We start from the raw sequence: 6,134 nt of genomic DNA, 5'->3' as shown, positions 1-6,134 counted from the left end.
AAAAAAAAAGGTACAAAAAAAGCACAGATACCACACACTTATCAAGCTACAGTGGAAATATCTGACAGTACTGACTATTGGTGAAGATATGGAGAAATCAGAACCCTCATACACTTCTGATGGCAATGCACATTTAAATAAAATAGTGTATGTCCCCTAATAAACTGAAAATTATGATACCCAGAAAATCTACTCGTAGATATATATGCTGGGGAGCCTTGTCCATGTGTTCCAGAACACAAATGCATCAAAGTCCATAGCATCATCTTTCCTAAAACTGGGTAGTATCAGTTGAGGTTTTCCAGAGAAACAGAACTAGAGATAGATAGATAGATAGATAGATAGATAGATAGATAGATAGATGATAGATAGATACATACATACATACATACATACATACATACATACATACATAGAAATCTGATTGGAATTGTCCTATCCACATTATCAAGGGTCATCTCCTTTGCATAAAGTAAAGTAAGTGTAGATGTTAACCATATCTACAAAGTACCTTCGGAGTAGCTCTAAATTATTATTTGATTAAATAATTGAGTACTATAGCTTAGCCAAGTTGACACATAACACGAAGCATCACATGGGTCAGTGAAATGAGTAATAAATTGTGATATATTCACACATCATGGATGAATCTCACAAACAATTTGGAGCAAAGAAGACTACTTTTCTTTAATATAAAATCCAAAAGCAAACAAATCTAAATTCTATTGTTTACAGATATACAATTACACAATAAAACTATAAAGCAAAGAAGTGATTATGGCAAAAGCTAATATAATGGTAACCTGTGAATACAGAAGTGGTTATTTTAAACATACAAGTAATTATTTGGGGGAGGGACATGAGGAGGGTTTCTGGAGTTGGAAATGTGTGTGTGTTTGTTTTTTTCTCCCTGACTTTGGTCACTCTATGCATGTGTTAGGCCTTCCATACTTGTTTTATGTGCATTTTATTGTGTACATCGTATTTTATGAAAAGTAAAGAAAAGCAAAATATTCACAATACCAATTAAAACTATGTATCATTGAAGAATAATCCTAAAGAAGTGCAAGAACTTCATGGAGCAAAACATAAATGTTACTGAAGGACAGTAAAGAAAATCCAAATCAGTAGAGAAAGATGCCATTTGAAGGGGTTGCAATCCTGAGTTCGAAAATATTTACTTGTCCCACAAATAATCAATCTATAAACTCAAAGTAAATCGAACTCAAATCACAACAGGGTTTACCAGGAAAGTTCACAAAGAGGTTTCAAAATTTATCTGGAATAATAATATTCCAAGAATAGCCAAAATCATTCTGAAAAAGAACAAACACATTTGGTACTGAACATGTTACTTCAGTAAGGATCCACTTTTGTTACCCTTGAAATGAAGTCAGAGATACTTAATCTCCTTTATAGAATGTAAGAATACTTTTCTTTCTTTCATAAACCTCTAAATCAGGAAACTATAAAACCTTTAGCATCCCATTTCAACCATTATTGACTTTCATGTGGGGAAGTTATTTCTGAAGCTTACATTAAATCTTTTATCCATAAGCTTGTTTTTTATTTTGTCACTATTCTTGGTGTTCTAAGACTTCATGTTCTTGAAGATAATTATTAAGTTTTCCTCATCTTTTTTCCCAAAGCAGAAAACAAAATCGTAGTTCCATGAACTTTTCATTTTCAATTCTCTGCTGCTTTTCAAAATATTCTTTCTTTTGGTTATGTTTCTCTCACACTTGATTGGGGCAGGAGGGCTGTAAAAGGGTGGAGAGTGGGTAGAGGGCAGGGTATATAGGCAATTATACGGTAAAATTTTGTTTTGAAGAGTGGGCTGACTTTTACTGATCCTAAAGTTTGAACGGTATTGGAGCAAAGAGTATTATAATGGACAATAACTTTGTTTTACAAATTTGCTAAGCTCCAACCAGTACCATGTTTATATAACAATATTTGAATATCATTATATGATTTCCAGTGTATTTTCAGAAACATTATTTTGCTTCTTTCTACCAACAACTTTTAAAATTATTACAGGTAATATCAGTCTCGTTGGGGAGGAAACTCAATAACGTTGACATGATTTGCCCAAGGTCACTAGGGCAGAGCAGAAAAATCACTAGAAACCAGGTCTTCTGAAGGTTTAGCTGGAATTTTCTCTTTTTCACTTATTCAAGTCTTCATTTGATGTATCAAAATTCTAGCAGTACAAAATAATTTGGACAAACTCCTGGCATTTATATAATTCATTAAATTTTGTCGTTACCAAGTGATTTTTCTTATGAAAGAATGCATTTCCTGCTATCACCATTTGTGATACCAGAATGTTGGACCCCTAAAGAGAACCACATCTTAATTCCCCAAACCTGTATACGTGTTACAAGACAAGTGGGAATTAAGGTTGCAGAGGGAATTGTGGTTACTCAGCTGACCTTAAAGATTACCCTGGATTACCCGGTGAGCCCAAGGTTATCACACGGGTTTTTGGAGGCACAAGAGTCAGTACGAGAGTGATACAACGCGGAACAGACTCAACCAGCTATTGCCGGCTTGAAAGATGGAAAGGGCAGGAGCCAAAGAAAGCAGGAGTCCTCCAGAGACTGGAAAACGCAAGAAAAGGGATTCTCTCCGAAATATTTTTCCCCCAACATCAAATATATGGTGTCTTTTCCAGCAGCATCAGTTCTCCAACTCTCTGACACCAGGTGAGTACCGAAAAATTTAATTCAATTCTGACACCAACTCCTGGAGTTAGTTTAGACTCCACAAGATCAGCACTCAGTCCCACAACACTGTCCACACTTCAGAGGCCACCCACAAGTGGGGTTCCCGGGCTACCCACATTTCTGTCCCACTAACTACAAATTCAGGGGTTTCCATGACTCCTCTTCAGGTTCAATAATTCGCTGGAAGGGCTCACAAAACTCAGGAAAACACTTTACTCAGTACTAATGGTTTATTTTAAAGGAGGCTGCTCACGAAGAGCCAAATGAAGAGATGCATAGGCGAGGGGAGGGGGTAGTGGGCGGAACTTCCGTGTTTCCCAGGGCATCCTCCGGGCACCTCCACGTGTTCACCAGCCTGGAAGCTCTCTGAACCTTCTTGTTTAAGGGCTTTTATGGAGGTTTCATTAAAGAGACATGACTGATTAAATAATTGGCCACCGGTGACTGAACTCAAATCTCTAGACACTCTCCCCTCCCCAGGGGTGGGGCTGGGGCGGGGCTGAAAGTCCCATTCCTCCAAATCAAGGCTTGGCTCTTCTGCTGACCAGCTCCCATCCTGAAACTATCTAGGGTACCAGATAGTATTATATCTATTCAGCAGACATTCGTTTGCATACCAAAGAAACACTTCACTGTGGAGATTCTAAGGAGTTTAGGAGCCCTGTGCCAGAAATCTTAGGGACAAAGACCAAATAATTTTTATTATACCACGCTCCCCTGGAACCTCCAGAAAGGATCACAACCCTGCTAACACCTTAATATTAGCCCCTGTGAGACGCATTTTGGAATTCTGACCTCCAGACCTGTAAGATCAAATATTTGTGTTGCTTTAAGTCATGAAATTTCTGTCAATTTGTTAGAGCAGCAAGAAGAGACTAATACACCACTTCATAAACATCAACAATGGATTATCACACTCACAGAGAAAGAATTTCAGATATTAAAAACACAAACAGTTTTGATTTTTGTTTTGTTTTGTTTTTTGGTTACTGCATTTATAAGAGAAAGATTTTGGTTTTTACAGTAATTTTCCTCTTGTATAGCTGTTTATAGCAATGCAATGCAAAGTGATGAGATACCCACATTTGAAGGAAAATACACTATTTTCGGATTAGATATCAGCTGTCAACTTGGATAGAGTGTATTGCTTCTGATATTTCACAGTCCAGTTCACAAAAATTTTACATGCTTACAATTCACTTCTGGTGTGAAATGTTTGTTGAAATATGTTGCACATGGAGCTCACAATAAGAACCTTTGTGCACACAGTCTGTACAGATTATATTAGGTCTGAATAGATACTGGTTAACATAAAATAAAAGTGAGAAATTGAAAAAATACTCACTGAAGCAATTGAAATTGGTAAATAGTTTACATCAATAAATACTCTCAAACACAATATTGGATAAGTATTTCATACTGTGAATTCACAATTCGGAATCCATTGTACTCTAGCACAGGCTGAGTACATTTTGGCACAGTAGCCAAAAATCGGAAAACTAAATGTTAATTTAACCCTATTTTCTGTTAATTCACTTAGAAAACTATAAGGTAAGCCTAAACTATTGGAATCTACAAACTGTAATAACACGTAAAAAATCCTCTGAATATTATTTAAGTGTAGGCATTGACTATCATCTCTGTTAAAATGTATTCTTAAAACACTTCTATATCACGTTCAATCTTAAAACACATGAAAATACAAACTATTGGCAATTATTGTTTGGATGAAAGAGACATAGATGATTTAGTATTTCCTTTTCACTCTCAGGTAAATGAGGATATAGAGAACTTCAGTCCACTGAGCAAGCTGGTAATTTGGGATTTTAAAAAATCACGTTTAAAAAAAAAAAAAGAGTTCTGTATCTGATCTACAGAATCAATATTTTGAAAGTGAGTGAAGTAATGAGGCTTTAATTATACCACCTTTTAAATGCAAAGTGATCATTATGTTTTTTCTTGGTAGACCTAATTTACTGGTAGTTTCACTGTTATATTGATTCAAATAATAATCCATAAGTTATCAAACTACATAATTAAAACTGCAAAAACTAATCTTTTAAAATTACTTTAGGGTTTACATCTTTTTGCTTTCATTGTCTTACTTGATCTTCCCAGTTATTATTTCAGAGGAATCGTTTGCTTTTAAAAAAATATTTTAACTAGGAAATAAATATTTGCACTCTGATTTACTATCTTTTTATTTTTAGATTTAGGAGCTTAGTTCAATGCCAGGTACATTGAGAATGCTTGATAAATGGTTTTTGAACCTATATTCACTGTATAATTTCTGGATCTTTTTCATAACAAATCAAAACAATGTCATCTATTAATATTATCTAATTAACAGATTCAAATTATGTTGAAACCTAACACCAAGCTAGGTGATATTGTGTCCGAAATTGGTGGGTTCTTGGTCTCACTGACTTCAAGAATGAAGCTGCAGACCCTCACGATGAGTGTTACAGTTCTTAAAGATGGTGTGTCTGGAGTTTGTTCCTTCTGATGTTCCAACTTGTTTGGAGTTTCTTCCTTCTGGTGGGCTCGTGGTCTCACTGGCTTCAAGAGTGAAGCTGCAGACCTTTGTGCTGAGTGTTACAGCTCATAAAGGCAGTGTGGACCCAGAGTGAGCAGCAGCAAGATTTATTGCAAAGAGCAAAAGAACAAAGCATTCACAGTGCGGAAGAGGACCAGAGCAGTTTGCCCTGCTGGCACCGGTAGCCTGCTTTTATTCCCTTACCTGGCCCTACCTACAGCCTGCTGATTGGCCCATTTTACAGAAAGCTGATTGGTCGATTTTACAGAGAGCTGATTGGTCCATATTGACAGGGTGCTGATTGGTACATTTACAAACCTTAAACTAGACACAGAGTGCTGACTGGTGCTTTTACAATCCTTTAGCTAGATGCAAAAGTTCTCCAAGTCCCCACTAGATTAGCTAGACACAGAGTGCTGATTGGTGTGTTTACAATCCTTTAGCTAGACACAGAGTGCTAGACAGAAGAGTTCTCCAAGTCCCCACTAGATTAGCTAGACACAGAGCACTGATTGGTGCATTTACAAACCTTGAGCTAGGCACAGAGTGCTGATTGGTGCATTTACAATCCTTTAGCTAGACATAAAAGTTCTCCAAGTCCCCACCTGACTCAGTAGCCTAGCTGGCTTAGCCCAGTGGATGCCATGCAGGGGCTGCTGGCAGAGCTGCCCACCAGTCCTGCGCCACATGTCTGCAATCCTCAGCCCTTGGGCGATTGATGGGATGGGCGCCACAGAGCAGAGGGCTGTGCCCATCAGGGAGGCTCAGCCGAAGGAGCCCAGAGGGTGGGGGTGGGGCAGGGGAGGGGGAGGGGGAGGGCATGGCGAGCTGCAGGTCCTGAGCCCTGCCTCAAGGGGAGGCGGCTGAGG

Source organism: Pan troglodytes, chromosome 7 (assembly GCF_028858775.2).
Source record: "Pan troglodytes isolate AG18354 chromosome 7, NHGRI_mPanTro3-v2.0_pri, whole genome shotgun sequence".
In the NCBI taxonomy this organism is placed as follows: Eukaryota; Metazoa; Chordata; class Mammalia; order Primates; family Hominidae; genus Pan; species Pan troglodytes.
Note: the sequence above shows the minus strand (reverse complement) of the source record.